General features: G+C 38.8%; 1 long non-coding RNA gene across 1 annotated transcript in view; it reads right to left on the bottom strand.

The window, feature by feature from the left end:
- LOC117201773 (uncharacterized) overlaps window positions 1–23,373 on the bottom strand; it is a 135,553-nt gene that overhangs the window by 28,926 nt on the left and 83,254 nt on the right. The window contains exons 2-4 of the long non-coding RNA XR_007475736.1: window positions 8,552–8,731; window positions 3,553–4,401; window positions 3,246–3,306 (exon numbers count right to left, since the gene is read on the bottom strand). This is a non-coding gene — a long non-coding RNA (uncharacterized LOC117201773). The remainder of the gene's footprint in view (window positions 1–3,245; window positions 3,307–3,552; window positions 4,402–8,551; window positions 8,732–23,373) is intronic.

Below are 23,373 nucleotides of genomic sequence, written 5' to 3'. Positions count from 1 at the left end.
AATGACAAACTCTAGGATGAGTTGAAACACCACGTCACATAAGAAATATTTAAAGGGACTGGTAAGAAGTTACACAAGACCATAACTCTGTGGCTCTTCTTCATCTACTAGGCTCTTTCCCGCGCCAATGCCAAGTAACATTTAAAGGAGACAGACAGAAATAAAGAGACAAACGTAGAGAATGGACTTGAGGATATGGGGAGGGGGAAGGGTAAGTTGTGAGAGAGTGGCATGGACATATATACACTACCAAATGTAAAATAGATAGCTAGTGGGAAGCAGCCGCATAGCACAGGGAGATCAGTTCCGTGCTTTGTGACCACCTAGAGGGGTGGGATAGGGACGGAGGGAGGGAGACGCAAGATGGAAGAGATATGGGAACATATGTATATGTATAGCTGATTCACTTTGTTATAAAGCAGAAACTAACACACCATTGTAAAGCAATTATACTCCAATATAGATGTTAAAAAAAATAAAGGAGACACAATGGCTTATAACAGAAAGGGAGATAAATATTATTCTGTCCATTTAAAGATATTATTTTGTTCAGATAATCTCCCTGTTATCTAACTGGCCTTAGGTAACTGATACAAGTATTGTTTCTCAATTCCTCATGTATTATATCTCTGTCTCTACTTCCAAGATCTGGTTATACTCTACTAATCATTCAGATTGTCCAATGAGGCACTGCTTCTTCAGAATAGCCTTTTTGTTTTGTTTTTGCTTACCTAACATTTTACACAGGAAGCTGCTGGAAGAAGCATCCAGAACGTCCCTGACTCTGATCTTTTAAGGCATAATTTACTTCATTTGGGGGAGACGAGGAATTTCTCTCCTACCCTCAGTTTTCACCTAACTTCTCATAAGCTCTCCTTCAAACTTATCAACCTTAAGGGAAAAAAATCTCTCTCATAAAAAAAAAAAAAAGAAAAGAAAAGGAAAGAAAGAAGAAAAGACAATTTCAAATTAACCTGGGAAAAGATCAATATGACACCTAACATCTTACATCTGTTTGTAAAATGCTAATGTTATGAATAACTTCCCACCATACAAGTTGAACTATAATTCCATCATAATAACCAAGTCTCCCTGACATGATATAATTATGTTTAGACTTAAACTGGATTTACTATATTAGCATTTATTCATTAATTTAATCAATATTTACTGAGCATCTATCATGTGTCAGACACTGTTCTAGACACTGGAGATGCAGCACTGAATAAAATGGACAAGAAAAGTTAGATATTCATATATCTAAGAAAAAAACTAGATATTAATATATCTGAGAAAAAAGGTTAGAAATGAAGGAAAAGGGGGTTAAGGTTCAAAAACAGGATGGAATCTGCAGGACCCTGGGCAAGATAAATCAGGTTAACACGCTATTAGATTAAATATTTTCTACCTTCTATCTTGACAAAATACACCTTCATAAGGACCTCCAGGGTAGGTTTGAATTTATAATTCTGGTACCCCTAGGACTCCAAGCTGCAACTTGGCAGGGCAGGGAGATCTAGCTTCTCCTCCCCAGTCCTGAACCTATGACAGGACCACCACCCCGACCCCTTCTATTTCCAAATTTGCTCCAATTGCACCAAAAGAGGCCTCATGCACACCGGTGTGCGTGTCTCAGTCCACACTCTCTAAGCTCTGTTCACCCCTTGACTTCTTTGGGATCTAGTGCTGTGTGTAGCAGTGGCAGAGACCACCCTCAGGAGGACAGACCTAGGCAAGAGGCCCTTGCAAGACCTGGAAGTAGGCTCAGGGACAATTAGGCAGGGAAGTTGGGAGTTTTTAATACCGGGAGCGCTGTCTCGAACGTTGGGTGGGCATGAACTCCAGATGGCCTCACAGACTCCAAGCCCAATGAATATGGATAAGAAGTTCAGAATGGGGCCTTTTAAATTGAGGGCTCAGGGCAAAAGTCAGTCCTCCTCTTTCCCAAGTTTAAGTGTGCTACTGACTGCTAGTACTTTTCCAACCTCTACCCAAATGAAGGCAAGTTATTTGGCCCATAGATTCGATTCCATGTTCTGATCCTATGGAGATATATCTATCTCTACATATCTATTATCTATATCTAGATCATCTATATCTATGTCTATATCTACATCTATATCTATCTATCCACATGTGAATGTATGTGTATATATAATATATACTTATGTGTATAATACATATGAATGTGTGTATCTATATCTATCTATGTATATGTGTTTATCTGTCTGTCTATTCATTCCTCCATCCAACTATATATGTAACACTGTGGAAACAGATATATCTAATATTACTAGTTGGAAGGTATTAGCCCCTTGAGTCATACAGCTCATTTGCTATTTTCTGATCCCATGTTAATTAAGCACAATTCTGATAACAAATTTGGCTTTATATGTGTTTTGACTTCAGGGACAGAATGTGCCATCGTGTCACAGCATATATCTTGGTCCTTGGGTCCATGTGATAGTCACATTACTTGCTGTATTTAATAATTGGTAATATTTTAAAGCTTGTCTTGGAAGTTGTGTGAGCATTTGTCCATATCTCCTGAGTCCACTAAACTATGAAATATTAGCAAGATAACTTTTCTGATATTAAAAGTTTGAGGACCAGTTGCCTAGCAAAGGAGAATTCACTACCGGAAATGCTGGCCTAAGAAACCACTCAGCGGACAGCCAGCTGATCTTCCCCAGCAACATGACGAATGGAGCCTGAGCCAATCAAAACTTCCACAGTCTTTCTCTGTCTGACTTACTTCATTCACTATGACAATCTCTAGGTCCATCCATGTTGTTGCAAATAGCATTATTTCCGTTCTTTTTATCACTGAGTAATATTCCATGGTATATATGTACCACATCTTCTTTATCCATTCCTCTGTTGATGGACATTTAGGTTGCTTCCATGTCCTGGCTATTGTAAATAGTGCTGCAATGAACATTGGGATGCATGTATCTTTTCGAATTATAGTTTTCTCCAGATATATGCCCAGGAGCGGGATTGCTGGATCATACGGTAGCTCTATTTTTAGGTTTTTAGGGAACTCCACTCAATACTCTGTAATGGCCTATATGGGAAAAGAGTCTAAAAAAGAGTGGATATATGTATATGTATAACTGATTCACTTTGCTGTACACCTGAAACCAACACAACATTGTAAATCAACTATACTCTAATAAAAATTAAAACAAAAAACTTCCACAGTGAGCAGAGGGCCCACTCAGAGCGCTGAGTACTCTACTCACCTTGTCAGCTGCCAGATGTGTAGGTGGGCTTCCTGTGGTAGGATTAAGATGGGCAGGTCCCCTGCAAACAGACCCGCAGTAGGTGCAGGAAGAGAGTAGAGAGTGAGTTGCTCATGTCTTAGATTCCCTCCCCTCCTCAATCACCTAATTTTTTCATAACTAGATTCTTTTCCTTATTTCCTTCCAGTTGGTGGGACTGCCTTTACGGGCGTACATCTATGTCACAGAAAAATGATATAAGCATCGTTCTCAATCAATCTAGGATCTAAGCATGAAACCACCCTGAACACTGAAATTACGCAGTTACCTAGTGTTCAATAGTCAAAAAAGATGTACTCTTTTTTTTTTTTTTTTTGCGGTACGCGGGCCTCTCACTGTTGTGGCCTCTCCCGTTGCGGAGCACAGGCTCCAGACGCGCAGGCTCAGTGGCCATGGCTCACGGGCCCAGCCGCTCCGCGGCATGTGGGATCTTCCTAGACCGGGCCACGAACCCGTGTCCCCTGCATCGGCAGGCGGACTCTCAACCACTGTGCCACCAGGGAAGCCCAGATGTACTCCTTTTAAAGAAAAATTATTAAAAAGTGGCCTGAGGTAGTAAAGTTCAAATGCTCTGAACACCAAATTTTATGGAGCATGCAACAGCGAATCGGACAGGTAGATATTTGTTGGAATCTGATCTTTGAAATGGTGACTGGCTCCCTAGTTGCAGGTTGTTTGTTCTAGTCACCTTAAGAACAGGACATGTCAACCAACAACACAGGGAGAGATCTATGACTATTTGAGCTACACACAGTATTCAGTGTGACCACAATGTACACAGAACATAGAACCCTTCCTCCCTCTCTTCCTTTCATCCTTTTCTCCTCCTCTCTCCTTTCTGTGACTATTTATTGGGAGTTTACTATGAGACAGGCACTTAAGCGGGATACAGAAGTGAAACAATATGTCTCAGGTGATTGTTGGAGCTTAAAATCAAAGACAGCAAGTGTGAATTTGTCAAGGGAAAAGTCTTGTGGGAATAAACCTTGCAGACCAGCCTGGGTAGCAAGGTGGAGTTAGCTTATCGGGATGGGAGGAAGAGGAAAATGTCTTACCCTCTGTTCAATGCTAATTCACCACAGCTACCCACACACAGCAATTATTATGGAACAATCCACTGAAAACATAAAACAACACATCATAAATGTCTACATTTTTGTGCCATGAGAATACTATATAACTTTGTGACATCCTGTTTGCTAGAATATTTGAGTGAGTTACAAATGTACCAGCACATTGTCCTATGTTAACAAAGCTTCTAAGAATACACATGTTTATACATTGCTCAAGGGCAGGGATATTTTACCATGAACTCCTCCTTCACCTCATTTAGCCCAGTAACTATCCAATATATGCTGAGAACATGCAAGTCAAATGATACCCCAGTGCTGTCAACTAAATTGAGAAAGAATTCCAAATGAAACTGATCTCTTCTACCCTGAATGTTCTAAGTATATGTGAAATTTAGAGCTTAGGTATGTTTCTCATTTCCAGGCACCAGGATTCCAAAGAGTTTTTCTAGAACATTAGGGATACATTATCAAGTTGACCAAAATAAGAAGCACTTCTTTTTCATATAGGATAATATGTATCTGCAGTTTTAATCTCAAGTACACAGTCAATAAAATCATATGCTAATTACATTTTAAGAAGAATAATTCTGTGGAACAGATCAGAAGGTTTCCACCTTTGTTCTTGTGGCATATTTCATGGTAGAAGTGTTTTATCCTAGACCTTGACCCTGCCCACGTTACTCTCCTTAGCATCCCCATTTCTGGGAAAATCCAGCCAGCTCTACTTGTGTGGCATGGGAGAGACGAACATTCTTCAGTAGAATGAGTTATGCAACTGAACGGATCAGTGATAACTGTGGTTTAAACTAAATTGAAGAGTAGCCAAAAATTAAACTGACCAAACTTCAGTTCCATCTTGGCCTTATTTGAACTTATTTAATTTGTTTATGACTGTTTAACTTTCTGCCTCATAGATTGAAAATTAAAATTTTCTATAGTAGCACAGGGAACTATATTCAATATCCTGTGATAAAACATAATGGAAAAGAATATGAAAAAGAATGTATATATCTATGAGTCACTTTACTGTACAGAAGAAATTAACACAACGTTGTAAATCAACTGCACTTCAATAAAATTTTTTAAAGTTTTCTATACTAATAATCAGGGAAGACCCATAAAAACAAAACACTCTCCTAGATGAATTCAATGAATTATTATTTACTAACAATGACTATTCCTTCCTAACTAGATTTTGATGCAAATTTGTCATTTAAGGTCTAAAAGGTGCTTTAGGGTTTATATAAACATCGTATGTTATCATGGGGGCAAAAATTTGCAAAATTATACTCCAGTTCATTAGAGCAACAGAATACAAACGCAAAATACATCTGGAAAAGAAGATAAAAAAGAAAGCATGGGTGGTCACTTTCCTAACCTATACTCTCCTCAATAAATCAGAGTTTGCTTCTATACAAAAATAATATATCATCTCTCACATCTTGAAAGCTGCTAGAATCATTTCATGGAAAAGTGATCTAATGCCTAAACCATCTCAATCAGTCCTAGAGCTTCCTAAAATTCCCAATGAATGACACCTGTTTACAAAACTTTTATTTGCTCCCTTGAACAATGTGAGCTACTTCTCAGCTTCCTACCCAATCTTTGGTGTAGCCTGTAGATGACCACAGTCTTCAATTGTTTTTCCAGAACATTCTATGATCTCTCCCTTTTTTGTTTCTTTTGAATCTGATTTCTGCTATTATCTTTTAGATCTTTGGTTGAAATTCTTGAAAAATCCTCCTGGAAAGCTGTTTGTTCTTTTCACTCTCTTATTTGTGCCTTGGAGAGCAATACAAATAAGAGACGAAGAGCGAAAACAGAACCATTTTGAGTTGTGTGGCCACAATCAAAATCTCATTTGTGATACATAATCATGTAATATTTTATTTTACCTTGTCAAAGATGGAACACTTTCAAAACATCTTCACTGTCTGGCTTCATTTACTAGTGGTCATAATAGTGGAGTGGGGTGGAATGGAAAAGAGGGTGAGAAAATTGAAGTTCTTGTCCCCCTTCAAAAAAGCGAATTGTTTTGGAAACAGCAACTGAATTCATAGTCAAGATATGTACATCTAATGGGCCTGAGAAATAATCTTCATTTTTCAGAACAGAGAGAGAACTGATAGCAACTCATAAGAAACAACTGCCTGCCTCTCTCCAGACACATCCAATCCTTCCTAGATACGTCCCACTTGGTGAATTGCATTTGCAGTATTGGGAAAATGCTGATGTAATATGTACTTCAGAGCTTTTTCTTATGTGTCAAACAGTGCTGGAGAATTCACATGATTTTATGCACCTGTGTTGTTTGGTCATTTTGTGTGTGTGTGTGTGTGTGTGTGTCTGTGTGTCCTTTGAGTGGAATCAAATGGCTGCCTTGATCCAATTTGTATGCAGAAACCATGGGGAAAACAGTTCTTCCTAGGGGAATATACTGCATTTGAAAAACTGCACAAATAAAAACAATGTAAAATTTCTGGTAGGCTCACTGAGTGTGTGTTTGTGTTCCCGGACACCCATGAGCTTTTGTACACATAGATATGAATTAACTGCCCACTTCAGAATTAGTAACTGCTGGCTCTTTTGTATAGAGGACACGGTATCTTCCACTTGGAATACACATGGAAAATGTTCTTAAATTACTTTCTGTTTTTATCATTAAATGTGGGAATATACCTAAAAACCACAGCAAAACTATTCTTCATGTGTGGTCTGAATCATTTATCCATTTTTCCTATAGGAGTAAGGAAATTCTATATTTAGCCCTTTGTGGTAGAAGGTAATAAATGACTCTGAGATCTGAAAATTACTACAAGGTTTATCCTATTAATAAACTAATAATCTTGGTATTTAAGTTTTGCATGCTTAGGAACTTTTAATTAGCAATTTGGTCTTTGTACATTAAAAAAAACTAGATGAAAATTAACATATTATTCTATAGTTCACTATTAATGAAATTGTACTAGAAGGTTCAAGATTTTTCTTTTTATTGGCAAGAAAATGAAATCCTTCCTCTGACAAAATTTAGTTTTATTTTTTAGAAAAAAAAATAAGCATAAAGCATGGGAATAATGGAGGAAACTTAAAAAGGAAACTCAAGAGATTATAAATAAATATTGAGTGAAAGATACTTACTGGATATTCCATTCACACAAACTGTCACACCGAGATTTAGCAAAACCTGTACGGCTACTCAGGATTGAATATTGGTCCCTCCTGACCTGGCTTCCTCACTAACTCTTAGCCTCCTCCCTGGGCTCTCATCATAAATGCCTGATGCTCCAGTCGTATCAAACTAAAGGAGCCTTTCTGTCCAACAACAGAGGCTCCTCTTGTCCTTAAGTCCAGAGAGAATAAGATGGCTTTAAGCTCTTCCGTATGAAATATTAACACTTGAAAGCTTTTAAACCCACTATACTTCTTTCCTCCATGCTGACATATTGTCTACTGTGTAACTTTCTCTAAAATAGACCTTTTGTCTATTTTCGAAAACACTAGGTAGATTATTTCCCCTCTGATGAATTCTCCAAAGCTATAAAACTTCTCACATTCATTTTGCCCCTATAGAGCCACAGTTTGTAGTCCCAAGGGGCACCTGAAGCAGGTAGTAGCCCCAGGGTATTGGATGCTGGACAAGCTGACCAGTGGGCTTGCTCTCTGTCCATACACCAGTCCCTCCAGGTGAGAGAATGTCTCCCCCTCAAAATTTTCTTAAGGAACAGACTTAAGTGTGCCCTGACAGGAGATAAAGTAACTAAATTCTGCACGCAGTAGTTCATTATGATTGATGGGCCAAGTCTGCTAGGCTTCACCACCATGGTATTGTCTTTTCCATTTATCTGCTCAAAGGCAGACCCTCCTCTGGAGCGTGGGGGAGAGTAGGGAACAGAAGTAAGTTAAGTGAGCAAATAGTTTGCTGGGAAAGTCTGGGAATACCCATATGTGAATCATATCGTACTAACTATAAACTAAGTATAGACTCTTTTACATTTATACATTTTTATCATAATAAAGCCAAACTAAACTTTAAAAGTCTATTGTAAACACTAAAATGCAATAAAAATTCAAATTTACAACATTAATTTAATGTGAACATTAAAACTGTTCTGTTGAATCTAAGTTGGCATATCACATCTGTTACCTTAGCACACGATGGCTTTGTCTTTGGGTTTGGTGACTGGTGGTACTGACCTGGGAAGAACTGATGTGATCACCAACAGAGAGATATCCTGGCCCTTCGGATGTGGTTGATGTGAAAAATGTCAATGGTGACAGCTCTGCTAATCTGGATTTCCAACATTTTTGTTCTTAGCAAACACAACAAACCATGGATTTCTCTTAACCAAGGGAAAGGTGTCCACTTCACCATTGCTGTAGAGAGAAAGAGAATGGTGGCCAAACAGAGCAGTGGTTGAAATGATCTTTAAGTGATAGGGATGGAGAGCTCTTTGTGGCTAAGTAGAGATAATACAGCACAGAAAATGAAACAAAAACAAAACTTGAGAGATGTGGTATCTTGCCAGTTGTGTGGATTCAAACTCACTCTCCTTGAATTTATGTAACTTTTGTGATGAAAGTTTCCACCACAGCACTATCAACAAAGACTTCAAATTCTCAAACAAACTCCAAGCCTTTTCTTCAATTAATATTAGATCTGTGACTTTGATGCTAATCTTCTAGCCAGATACTTAAAACCTGACTTTCAGCCACAATCTTTGTCTGTCTTTGGCAGAAAAAAATTGTTGATTTCTTTTTTTTTTTTTTTTTGCGGTATGCGGGCCTCTCATTGTTGTGGCCTCTCCCGTTGCGGAGCACAGGCTCCAGACGCGCAGGCTCAGTGGCCATGGCTCACGGGCCCAGCCGCTCCACGGCATGCGGGATCCTCCCGGACTGGGGCACGAACCCATGTCCCCTGCATTGGCAGGCGGACTCTCAACCACTGTGCCACCAGGGAAGCCCTGTTGATTTTTTAAGTCCAGTCCTTTTTCCAGGCTAAGTTATTCTTTGTTGCTCAGAATCATTCCTTCTGTAAAATGATTCTTTCCATATTCCACGTATATTCCTGATTTTTCATCATTTTGTAATAGGGAAGAACCTTTGTATTTTATTACAAGTTGATCACTAAAGTGATGCTGCCTATAAGCTTAAATTATACATAATGACCCATCTCTGGGAACCCTTCCTTGCAGGTAATGAGTGTTTAACTAAAATACCTTTGTTTAGCTCACAGGAAACATCCTGACCAGGCCCACCTGTGAATGACTGCAGGAAGGAAAAAATTAACGCATCCCCTCTGGAGGCTGACCGGAACCAGGAAATGTTTGACTTTACTTCCTCCCTTTTTAATATAAAAGAAGGCTGAATTCTAATACAGGGATGTTCTTTGGGACACTAGTCCACCATCTTCTTGGTCTGTTGGCTTTTCAAATAAAGTTTCTATTCCTTGTCCCAACAACTTGTCTCAATTTATTGGCTTGTCGTGCAGTGAGCAGTGTGAGCTTGGACTCGGCAGTAATTTCATGTATTTGTAATCACATCTAATTTCATTTCTGTTGTAATTAGGTACTTTTTGCTGTTTTATACTTATTACCTATTACTATAGTAATATAGTTTCTTAATATATTACATGTACTTATAGCATTTTTAGTTTTTTTACCATATATCCAAACTGGGAGGGAGAAAAACAAAGTATGGATTTTTGATCACTGTCATTATACTTACTTAACCTCTCCTTTTCTTCATCCTTTTCTACATCTTATCCCAAAATGTCTATCTCCTTCTAAATCTCACCTCCTTTAGAAACCTTTAAAGACCTTGTTGATATAAGAGCATCCACTGGCCACAGGAATTGGCACCCCAGAGCTATTTTCCCCCTAGTTTTTTCCTCAACTATGCACTGCCCTTGCCTACCACACCAACTTACATTTCATCATGTATCATGTACCCAGGTGTGGAAGACTCATCATGAGGAAGGCAGAGTGACAGAAAAAGAGCTTGGATCCCTGATATTTCAAAACTGCCTTATCGGTCTTGGACTGCTTATCCCCAGACTATAAAAGGAGAGAGAAATAAAAATTGTAATACACAAGACCCACTAAGTTTAACAAAGCTATGCTAATCACTGTTTTTTGGTTCTTTGTTATAGCATCTGGAACCTATATCATAACCAATATACAAATGGAATGGGGTCTTGAAATAGAATAGAGAAGGAAATTGCATCCATTTATGGAAAATACAGCTATGATTCTTGCACTTTTGAACTTGTGACCTGAGGTTTGCATGTGCTACATGAATATGAAATTTAAAATTCTGGTAATTGCTAACATGGAAAAAAGCAAAATACTGCAATAAAAGATATTGAAGGGTAGACACTTTCCTTAGATATTGTTAACAAACAAAACCCGTCTGAAGAAGCGATATTGAAATAGTGATCTGAAGGGTGGGAAGGAACTGGTTGTGTGAGGAACAAAGAGAAAAACCTTCACAACAAGGTAATCTGCATGGGTGAAGAGCATGGGTGAAGATACTGGAAGAGAGAAACACTTAGATTGTTAGAGAAACTGAAATAATTCCAGGTGACTAGACTTTGTAGGTAGTTGGAAAGTGGCCTGAGATGAGGTTGGTGAGCTAGGCAGAGGCCAGAACATGCAGGATCTTGCAGGTGAAGGTTAGGAGTTGGATATTATTTTTGGTGCAATGGTAAGCTATTGAAGGATTTTAAGTAAGGGAGTGGATGGTCTAAGTTGTATTCTAAACAGATGAGTTTGGTTGCCGTGTAGCGGGTAGACTGAAGAGAAGGAAAATGTAAGAAGGGAAGCAGCAGAAGCAGTTATAGAATCCTGATGAGAAATAACGAGAAATGTAAGATCATGGAGGTGATACGGAAAAATGGAGAGATGTGGACAGATCTGATGTGTTTTCTCATATACTTTGAGAATAAGTTGGATAAGACTGCTGAAGCACTGGATTTGGGGAATGAAGGGGAAAAAGAAACAAGTGTCCAGTTTTGAATATAGTAAGGACAAGATGATTGTAAGTTACTTTTATGAGTCAACCTAGGCTTTTGTAGGACACGACCCCCGAGTTTTGTGATTTATCAAAATGAAAGTTTATTTCTCACTTATGCAACAGGTCACCATAGGTCTTCCAGGTCACATAAGTCTCCTGGGAAACTCTTCCCTAAGTGGTAGCTTGGGGACCCATCTTTTCATCTTATGGCACTGCCTTTCTCTAGGTCCTTAGGGTTTTATCTATTCAGGCTGCTAGTGAATAAAGAGAGTACGGGCAAGCAGGGAGATTTGAGCAAGAGAAATATACATATAGGCCCTTTCAGGCAATGGCATCATGTCTACCATATTGCATTGGCCAACATCAATCACATGACCTAGTCTAATTGCAAGAGATGCTACAAAATGTAGTCTAGCCATGTCCCCAGGAGGAAGGGACAAGGGTAGAGAAGGCTTGACATAATATTCAGTGGGAATGACAAATAATCTCTTGGATATAAAGTCTGGAGCTGTTTCCTCAAATAAATGTGAAGAAAAAAATAAATGTCATTGAGTCCCATTTCTAATGATCTAACTTAGGCATTTCAGAGGATGCACAGATGTACACCCCTTTCTTACTACCCACAAGGACTGTGTAAAGTAATTGAAAAAAGGAGATATAAACATCTGAAAAGGTTGTCAAAGAAAACTATGGGAGATTGTCAGAGAGCAGCAAATAATTACTAAATAAATGATGTAGACAAGGTCTATCACATAGTCAGGGGAGGGAAATCCATCACAGGCTAGAGTGATATAGGGAATTTTCCTAAATGAGGAAGAATTTGAGCATGAAGAATATGTAAGAGTTGTCCAGTAAAAAAAAAAAAAAAAAAAAGGCACAAGGAAATGCATCAGTAAAAGTAAAATTTTTTCACTATTTAAAATAACTGAATTTTTGTAATAATTAGCATTTTCTTAGAAACAACAGATTGAAATAAGTCAAATAACTATTTAGCAATCAGCTACTAAATAACCTTATTCAAAATAATGTTTATGTGGCTTAATGTAATTTTTCTTTCCAAACAGGCTTATGCATACAGGTACAGCCTCAACTGCTAAACCAAAGATGGGCTCATTCACACTTTGAGTTTGAATCTATGACTCACTGTCCTCGGTCTCAGTCCCCTGCTTTACACAATTAGAGGGATGAGATCTCAGGACTCCCAGGGGATCCAGGTCAGGTTGCTAAAGAGGGTTTCTACATATTGTATTATATACATAGACATGATTGTGTAAGGATCAGAAGAAAATTTGGGCAACTAGCAGCAGAAACAGAGTCAAGGAAGCGGAAGCTGGGGATGGTTTGTCTTTTCAGAGACAGACAACTTATTTCAATTGCTCTATTTCTAATTGCCTGCAGTTAGGGTCAGACTCTCAGATCAAGCAATCAAGCTTAGAAGATGGAGCCAGGCCTGAAGACAAGCACATGATTCACCTCTTGGAGACTGCCCTTGGCTACACGTGAAATAGAAGGAGGATGATGATGACAAGGCTAATAATGATAATAATTTGCACTTACTTAGTAGCTTCAATGCTACATTTTCAAAGATGTTATAAACCTTAATTAATTAAGCCCCACAGCAGCCCCTAAGGTAGCTATTACCTGTATCGTGCAAATAATTAACCAAAGCAAAGAAAGGTTAAGTGAGCAGCCTGAAGTTATACAGGAAATCAAAGCTAGGGAAACAGACTGACTTCTAGCCACAAAGTTGGCTCACCGCTGTTGTTTCTTTGGGAAAGGAAGTGAACAGTTTGTAAAGCACATTATGGGGGAAAAGAGCCGAGATCTGAGGTCCAGGGGTATCCAGGGGGCTCTCTCAGAACGTCTCAGAAAGTCAGTAATCCAATACGGATGTGGACTTCAAGGACTGATGCTCCTGCATGTTGCCAAGATTTGCCTTTCTGTTGGTGCGAGAGTCTGCACAGGCGCCTCACCACGGTGATCCGATTACACGCCTGGCTTTACCAGAATGCAGGAGAATTACATGTGGCAATGGAGTTATTTACTTTGATTCCACAGCATCTAACACAGCGCCTGGCATATCATGGATATGATATCATAAACATGTTTTGAGTAAATAAATGCATATATAAAAATTGTCTTTGTAAACTTAGCCTGAGGTAAATAAAAAGCACTGTAAAGTAAAATAATTCCAAAAAGCAATGCAATTACTGATTGAATTGAAAGGAAAGGAACCCTGATGTAGAAACCTAAGGCCTTCACAGTGATAGTAAACCCTGAGCTTGAAAGACGCGCCTGAATTTGCTCTGACAATTGGTCCTCTCTCGTTTTCAGTTTACTCATCTGGAAAAAGTAAGCAATACTATCAGCCTCAGACAGTTGTGATAAGGGCCAAATGACATAGTATATGAAGATCACCGATCTCCAGACTGTGCTAAGTCCACAATAAATATTCAGGTTCTTTCCTCCTTTTAAAAAGCAGAAGTGGGCTTCCCTGGTGGCGCAGTGGTTGAGAGTCCGCCTGCCAATGCAGGGGACACAGGATCGTGCCCCGGTCCGGGAAGATCCCACATGCCGCGGAGCGGCTGGTCCCGTGAGCCACGGCCGCTGAGCCTGCGCGTCCGGAGCCTGTGCTCCGCAACGGGAGAGGCCACAGCAGTGAGAGGCCGGCGTACCGCTAAGTAATCTGCTTGACTCTAGGTAAAAAAAGCACTTTCACAAGGAAAACCCTTTATCAGCAAGGTAAAAGATATTAAAATATTTCCCTCCCTAATGCAGTATGAGAAAGTAAAGTCTAATACCCAACAGGAATTCTACTTAAGCGGCACAATCTGAGGAACATCTAGGTAAATGAGAAATTTGGCAAGTAGCTAATCTGCCTGATACAGTCCCCAATTAATCTAAGGACCTCACATAGCTAGTATAGATAGCGATTACCTATACCAGCTCCGTTAAATGCATGATTACAAAATCACTGTCGTCTGATCCTGCAGAGTCAGTGTTTTACGACTCGACAAAAAGATAAAAAGAAATTATTTGGAGGAAGGGGTGTGGCAGGAAGGAGGAGGAGAAAGGGGAGGAGGAAGGTCAGGGGCAGCGGTGGGTGTAGGGTAGGAAGTCAGGGGCGGCAGGGACAGAGGGTGAAAAGAATAAGAGGTAACACAAGCTGTGTGCAAGCACACACCCACACACACACACACATTCCACCGCTTAACCATGTGTTTAATTTGTAGATACCTTTGGCCATTGTTAAGCCTACAGAAGGTGAGAAATGGGTCTTAATCACATCTTCCTTTGACTTGCTTTGATGAATAATCCTATAAAAGTTCATTTACTTTGCTATTCGCAACGGATTTGAAGATAAGCCTATTCAAAATTGAAAAAACACTGAAGTTAGCAGCTTCTGGAAAATTCCACTTGTGATAATAGTTTTTACCTTTAATTTGTATTGGGCTGGATGTTCGTAGCTTCCTCTCCTCAGCTGTCATGGGCCTAAGCTCAGTGGAGGTTCAGGAGAGGTAATGAAGGATAAACAGTGAGGGCACCCCAGAAAGCTTAGGAATCTAGAAGGCAGGTTTATATGCTGCCTTAGTGCTAGCTCTTCAAAAAATAGGAAAACAAAATATAATTAAGATTACACCTTTGATTTCTACAAGGTAAACTAATTATCTTGATTAGTTGTTGACTGACTTTGAAATCTATCTTTGGGCTTAATACAAATACAATGCGGTACGCATGCCTCTCACTGTTGTGGCCTCTCCCGTTGCGGAGCATAGGCTCCGGACGCGCAGGCTCAGCGGCCATGGCTCACGGGTCCAGCCGCTCCGCGGCATGTGGGATCTTCCTGGACCGGGGCACGAACCCGTGTCCCCTGCATCGGCAGGCGGACTCTCAACCACTGCGCCACCAGGGAAGCCCTGAGATCACTCTTAAAAGCTTAGCCAAGCACCATGTATTAGTATGTTTGACTCTTAAACATTTTGGAAAGAAGCAATAAAATCTTAGGCTTAAGTGGCAGACAGACACAATTTTATCATCTGTCACTGATGTGAAGACATAACATGGAATTGAGGGAAGTGAATGTTAAAACAGAATGATTATATTTTTGATACATCTTCAATGCAGCCAATGTTTTTACTGCATTAAACTTTTATTTTTTCTTGTTTGAAGTGGCAGTATCCAATTAGTAAGTTGACAGATAAAATGTGGACTTGTTAATCATCAAATATAAATAAGATAAAGACAATTGGGGCCAGAAAACCAAGAAAACGTGGTCTTTTTCTTGAAGCCAAATTGGTTCACACACCCACACCCTTCATTAGTTCGCTTGGTTAGCATGATTCAAATTCTGTTTTTAAAATTTAGGATTGTAACTTAACTGAGCCTTGTAACTATTCCCATTACCGCTGTGCAATGTGATGGTGGACTTGCAGTTAGCATCGATTCAAAGTGCCTGCACTGCTATTCTCATATTTTCCCCTTTTGCCTTCATATGATTGTATCTATCACTAAGGATCAGGTGCAAAAATCAACCCTTTACAAATGTACTTTGGTGTCACAAATACAAAAAGAGCTTAATTAAGAATTTTAAAATCAATGAAGTTTATTTCGGAAAGCAAGAGATTTATTGTTAAATGTAAAAGCAAGTGAATTTAAGAAAAATACAGGGGAAATAGGATGGGCTCAATAATTACATTTAAACTTATTTTTAATCAATAAAAGCATATTTTAAAAGTAACCTGCCCAATTCTTCTATAATGCCCTCCCCATTGACCAGTATACACAGCTGTATAACAATTCTTACTCAAATTCTGACTAAAAAATGACATCATTGTTCATGACTTTAGGATATATTAGGGTGACTAAAACCATTCAGCACTAACTAAAGTATCAACATATTTGAAAACAAATCTGTTAGAAATAAAGACATTAAGTTATCTGGACAATAAATGAAATAATGTCCATAATAAATGGAGTAGTGAGGCATTAAGTTTTTGAGAATTTGTTTTGATGACTTTTGAGCATTTTTTACCTACATGTCCCAGAGATTATTAATGGCCCTGAATAACTTCTGTCCCCATCAGGTGATCTGCAACTGCGACAATTTCCAGGGAGCCATTGTTCTGTGCACTGTGTGCACAAATCCTAAACTGAGTGCCTTACATTATCTCCAAGTTGTCACATGGCTGCATTTTGCTGGTGATCTTGTTTTGCTGTTTCTGTTATATGTGGGTTACAGATATCCTTTATAAAACTGTTTAGAATGCTAAATGTGTCAAGTGGGTGAGCCACAGTGGGTATTAAAAACAGTTACTTCTCTGGAATTGGTGCCAAATACTGTTGGTTGAAATAGGTTGTCTAAGAAGTTGAGCATTTTGTACAGAATATTTAGGGCAACCTTGCCTAAAGACATGGGGATGAGTTAAGTGAATTGTCCAGCTTTCTTCTGGTTTTATGAATTTCCAAAACAATGACCACTGTTGGCATTTTTTTCTTCCAATTTTTTTTTTTTGGTTTGTTTTTGCTATGACAACATTTAATTTTTAATTTAATTTTTATTTTATATGGGAGTATAGTTGATTTACAATGTTGTGTTAATTTCAGGTGTACAGCAAAGTGATTCAGTTATATATATATACATATATCCATTCTTTTTTCAGATTCTTTTCCCATAGAGGTTATTACAGTATATTGAGTAGGGTTCCCCACGCTATACAGTAGGTCCTTATTGATTATCTATTCTATATATAGTAGTGTGTATGTGTTAATCTCAAACTCCTAATTTATCCCCCCCACACACTTTTAATTTTTATATTGCTTAGTAGCATTTCCTTTTTCTGGATTGTTTGATAGTTGATGATATTTAATGTAGGCTAGGGGTAGGTCTGCTTTGAAACACTTCCAAATGTTTTTAAACTTGCTCTGGATTCTACTAAATGTAATTACATGTGGTTTGAGTGCCAAAAGTGTAAATCTGTTTCAAGGGAAAAATATCTTCAGTGGAATATGCTTAGAGAATAGTAAGAGACCTTTTCTATAACTTCCTTGCTAAAATGGATGTGCTGGATTCAATTAATTCAGCTTTGAAGGATCAGTGCAAGAAACTGAGGGTCCACAAATGATGAAATAGAGTTTGTGTTGACCACAGCAAGTTCAATGAAATTCAATGTTTCAACTGGGAAAAACATATAAGGCTAATGATGGTTTCACGGGTCTGAAACTTTGATTATATCACTCCTCTTATGAGAGATTTACTCCTAGGTGGGAAAATGACCACATGAATCAGAAAGTCAGGATCTAAAAGGACAAGATGACTCAGCATTTCCTGGGGTAACACACTTGATTTTCAGAGCCTGTTTGTTAGTTACCTCATATGTAAAAGATTTTCCTATTACTATACAGTCTCCAAATTCCCTTCCGGCTTGAAATACTATGATTCCAAATGGACTATTGGGAAAATAAAGAAATTTGAGTTCTATCAGGGTTTGGAATTTTTTATGTGAATGACCAAGTTGACTAAAATAGTTTTTCAAGGAAAAGGTACTATGCAATCAATAATGAGACAAAGGTCAGAATGATGTGAATACGAAGTATTTAACTGTCATAAAAATCCTTCTGGAACCTGTGTTGAGAGCTTGTGATTTCTGTGATCATGTCCACTTTTTCCAGCATTTCCTGAAGAATCAATTTATACTAATTAGCCCCTTGATGCTCATGTACAGGTGACAAAGTGGCATAACTCCCATTTGTTTTTTTCTTGCTGAAATATTGTAGGGGAGGGCAATCAGAAAAGGGGAAAATGGGTCTTACTGCTTCTCCAGAAGGCTCATTATCTGCTGTCACTGGTCTGTTGGTCCTATTGTCCTACCATCTCTGCCAAGAACCTTAGTCATTTCTCAAGGGGCTGGGACAGGGACCCTTGCAGTGATGTACACCAATGGTCACATTCCTTTCTCAAGAACTTCCCTGTCTTGCTGGTTTTCTTCACTCTTGGACATGAAGAAGTGCTTTTACTGAAAGAGTAGCTGTATCTCAAAACCAGCCCAAAGTAGGATGAAGAGACATTTCAACTTTATATAAATTGTTCTCTAGTAACATACATGGAAAAAAGCCTTGGAAACTTAAGCCTTCACAAAGAGTGACTCAAAAGGGAAAAGTCCCAAGGGATGTGTCCCAGTTTCCAGATGTGTCTCTCTACCTCATCATCCCCTCATTTTCCCAAAGACCCATGAAAGCTTCTAGTCTTGTATCAACCCCACCCCCTCCCATACGGAAATTCCTAACAAATTTTCTCCTCGTGTTCTTTTTTTTTAATTCTGTCAACCATAGCACTTTGGCTTTTGCCAAAATACTACTGAAAATATTCTTTGGCCTGGATATTGCTTGACTCCTGATGGCAAGGGGAGGATTCTGGTCCTATGGTCAATGGTGATGGTGGGCACTCTGATGCCAGTTCAGTCTCTCCATCATGGAGAGCTGTAGCTGATTTCCTCCTAGTTACAGAAGAAGCACCATGGACATTTGCCAAGGGGAGCATCACTTTTTTTGTTTTGGTAGTCATCATTCTAAGCTCATTGGAGAAAAGGATTGCTTAACATGACATTAACCCTGTACCTTGCAAAAAATGAACCTTGACACTATCATGCTAATGAATATTTTGTCCCCCTAGACCGGGGTCTCTCAACAGTGGTAGTATTGACATCTGGGACCAGACAGTTCTTTGCTGTGAGGGGCTGTCCTGTGTACTGTATGAAGTCTAGCAGCATCCCTGGCCTCTGCCCACTAGATGCCAGTAACAGTGCCCGGTTGTGATAATCGGAATGTCTCCAGACATTACCAAATGTCCCCTATGGGGAAAAATCTCCCCCATTGAGAACTACTGTCCTAGATATATCTTATAAGACTCCTCACAATAGCCATAAATGGTTTCCTCTTGTCTATGCCAAGTATCGACATTAATTAGACATTTTTGTTCCAAATTGCTCCACATCCCAAAAAAGTGTGGGATACTCTGTGTATTTAGAAGAAATAAATACATCACCCTTACAATTAAAAAACCCAAGATCTGATATTGAATTGGTTAAGTAAAGCCTATGAGAGTGCCTTACTGTTACCATCTTTTTTTCCTGAGGACTTCCCAAACTCCAGTTTACTTTAGCCTGATGGTAAGTTAACATTTAATTGCTCAGCTGTTCGACGTTCTCTTTTAAAGCTGGGGCTCATTCAGGGAACTGAGTTGCTCACAGAAAAGACCCAGTGAGGTATCTGTGGCCCCCTCGGCTCTGCCTCTGCCCTGAACCAAAGTCTCTATCAGGTTCATATTACCATTGCTGGAGAGCCCAGGAGAAGCAAGTTTCTGCCAGTGATATAAAAATAGTTACTGAATCATGGGTATAGTATTCTGTGAATGGATATATACATATTCTTTTAAAAATATATCCAGTGATTTATATTTAAAAACTAGGAGAAAGGAAAACTGGAATTTCCTTTGTCCTTCCTTCTCAACTCTGTCAATTTCTAATATTAATTTAAATGTGATCCACTTTTGTCTTTTCTTGGAAAGTAGGAATTTTAAAAATTCAGCTTTCAAATTTCCCCTTCAAATTTCACATAGTTAAATGCCCTTCAGGCTTCTCATAGAACAAAATATTCATTATTTTTTGTTTGTGACAGTCAAGGTGGGGAAAATGTTTTGGTCCTTTTAAGGGAGAAAAGGTTTCTGAAAAAACGCTAGCAAGTGTTTAAAAGATTATGATCACACACACATAAGATTAAGCATTCTTAGAAATGCATTATGGTGCCTTTTTTTTTTCACTGTAGGGTAAATAAGGAACAGATTTTTCATTTTTCATTTTTTTTTAGTTTTATTGGGGACATTTTATAAATCACAGCACAGTGAACTTCACCACATGAGTCGTGCTGGACACCTGCCATCACTCAGCTCCATAAAAGCACTCACTCTCCTTTGAATTCTGAGAACGGCTCTTGGCCCATGAGAACATCTGGGGCTCAAAGTTTTGGAAAGGAACTGTACAGGTCCCTTTAGAAAGGCTCTTTCTGCAGCAGGAAGAGCAGTGTACACACACTTAAAAAGGATTTTGCAGTACCCATTGGCCAGAGGCACTGGCTTAGAGCTTCAGGTCTCAGAGAGATCTATGTGGGCCTAAAAAAATCCACAAGAGCCCTCATGAAATCATTCAGTGGGACTCAGGGGATCAGAATATGCTTTGCATCTCTTTTCTGTTCTCCTTCTATGTGCGTGTGTGTGTATGTTTTAAGTGCAAACGAGTATCTGGTAGGTTGCCAGATCCTGGTGTCCTAAACTAGTGATGAGGGAAGGTGGGGCTGGAAAAGGCAGGGGCTGAGGACACTTACAGAGGATCCAAGACAAATCTGGTTCCACACATCAAGTGCTGCCTGGGGAGTTTTGACAGTGATTTTTGAGGCACAGAGTGTAGAGGTTCACAGGTGAAGAGGCTTGGCTAACAGTCATGTGAGAGGAAGAGATCTCATAAACACAGAACCAGCGGCTGTCTAATCTACCAGACAAGGGCCCCCTTCACGGCCTCTCTGTCTACCACCCAGGGAGCTCTGACTCATCCACGTCCAATAATGAAATCTCTTGTTCCTTGGAGGGGACAGGAGACAAAGGAAAAGGTGAGTAGAGGAGGGTGTGCCCAACCACAGACACAAGTATATTTATCTCCTGCAAGAATATTTCCTTTCTGACTCATTCAGGATGCCTTGAGATGAGAGATACATTATTCCTTCAACATAATTACCTGAATGATTTTAATTGCAAATCATTAAGGAGAGATAGCCTTGTGTTTTCTTAGAAAAGGAAGCACTTAAGAAATCGGGTTCCTCCTTTCTCTGATCTCTTGGTTTTATGGACGCATGTTAGGAGTGTTATTTGGATGACACTATGGAAGCTGTGAGATATAGAAAGTTAAATTATAGGACCAATGAAATCAGATTTCTTTGGCTCACACTTGTCCTCTGTTTTGAGACCAAAAGTCTGCTGCCAAGCGCCCCAGGCCATTATTTCTGAGACCCTTGTGTGGCTTAAGTCATTAACCCTTCCTCCGATCTGGGCCTTTTGCATCCCTCACTGGCCACTATCTTTGGTGTTTGATTACTTTGTGATTCCAAAGCCACCATGTTGCCTCAAGGCAACCTTCTCAATGCTATTGCCACTGTGGCCTGACTTCTGTCTCTTCTGTCTCAGGAGCTCAGAAAATGTCCAAATTCAGCTGCTAGAGACCCTAAAATGTGGTGACTCCTCCTTTTAATACTACAAAAAGAGGTCTGCCTTGCATTCCCAATAAGTCATGAAGATTTGAGTGAAAGCAGTTCTTCTCATTTTGTTCAACCTTCATTTTGGCCTAGGACTTCATGGGGCTTTGCTGAGTAACAAAGAAAACCATAGTCACTGGGCTCAGTGATCACTGTGGACTCATTCCCTCCTCCATTGAAGCACCTTATTCTCTGGATAAATCTTCAGAGAATCCTCACACACAGACTCATGCTAGGCTACCTCCCAGGCCTCCAAACAGATCAAGGTGACAGAATTTGGGTTCAAGCCTGGGCCCCACTTCCATATGTATTAGTTGTACCTTGAACATATTTTAATTCATTCTGTCTGCAAAACAGAACTAAGCAAAGCAATCAGACTATAATCTACACATGCAAAATGTGTATAACTTACAATAAGAAAAGTGGGTGAGCCAAGATTAACAATCACCTAACATTCTAATTTTGTTTTGCTCTGATCTGTTTTTTTGTTTTTAGTCAGTATTAATCAGGGTGTATGTTCTCTATTAATCCATATTAACTGGTATAATAATGTTTTGTTTCCAGTCAAATAACATCCTAATTATTGTTATTTTTCATTCGAAAAATTTATTGCATATAGTTAATTTACAATATTACATTAGTTTCAGGTGTACAACATATTTTCAATATTTTTATTTATTATACTCCATTTAAAGTTATTATAAAATACTGACTATAGTCCCTGTGCTGTACAATATATCCTGTAGCTTATTTATTTTATATATAGTAGTTTGTACTTCTTAATCCTCTACCCCTATATTTCCATTCCTTCCTTCCCTCTCCCTCTTGTAAACTACTTGTTTGTTCTCTATATGAGTCTGTTTCTGTTTTGTTATATTCACACTGGTTTCATTTTTTAGATTCCACATATGACTGATAACATACAGTATTAGTCTTTCTCTGTCTGACATATTTCACTAAGCATAATACCCCCCAGGTCCATCCATGTTGTTGCAAATGGCAAAATTTCATTCTTTTTTATGGCTGAGTACTATTCCATTTAATATATATATACCACATCTTCCTTATCCATTCATCTGTTGATGGACACTTAGGTTGCTACCATATCTTGGTTATTGTAAATAATGCTGCTATGAACATTGGGGTGCATATATCTTTTTGAATTAGTGTTTTTGTTTACTTTGGACACCTACCCAGTAGTGGAATTTCTGGGTCATATGGTGGCTCTATTTTTAGCTTTTTGAGGAACATACATACTGTTTGTATCAATTTACATTTCCACCAATAGTGTACTAGGGTTCCCTCTTCTTCACATCCTCACCAACATTTGTTATTTGTGTTCTTTTGATGATAGCCATTCTGACAGGTGTGAGGTGATATCTAATTATGGTTTTGATTTGCATTTCTCTAATGATTAGCAATGTTGAGCATCTTGTCATGTGCCTGTTGGCCATCTGTATATATTGTTTGGAAAAATGTCTATTCAGGTCTTCTGCCTGTTTTTCAATCAGGTTGTTTGGGGTCCATTTTGATGTTGAGTTGTATGAGCTATTTGTATATTTTGGATATTAACCCCTTATCAGTCATATCATTTACAAATATTTCTTCCATTCAGTATGTTGGCTTTTTGTTTTGTTAATGGTTTCCTTTGCTGTGCAAAAGCTCTTAAGTTTAATTAGTTTCCATTTGTTTATTTCTGCTTTTATTTC

This window comes from Orcinus orca, chromosome 1 (genome assembly GCF_937001465.1).
Source record: "Orcinus orca chromosome 1, mOrcOrc1.1, whole genome shotgun sequence".
Lineage (NCBI taxonomy): Eukaryota > Metazoa > Chordata > Mammalia > Artiodactyla > Delphinidae > Orcinus > Orcinus orca.
The sequence above is the reverse complement of the archived record's forward strand: the minus strand, read 5'-3'. Positions and strand labels throughout refer to the sequence as shown.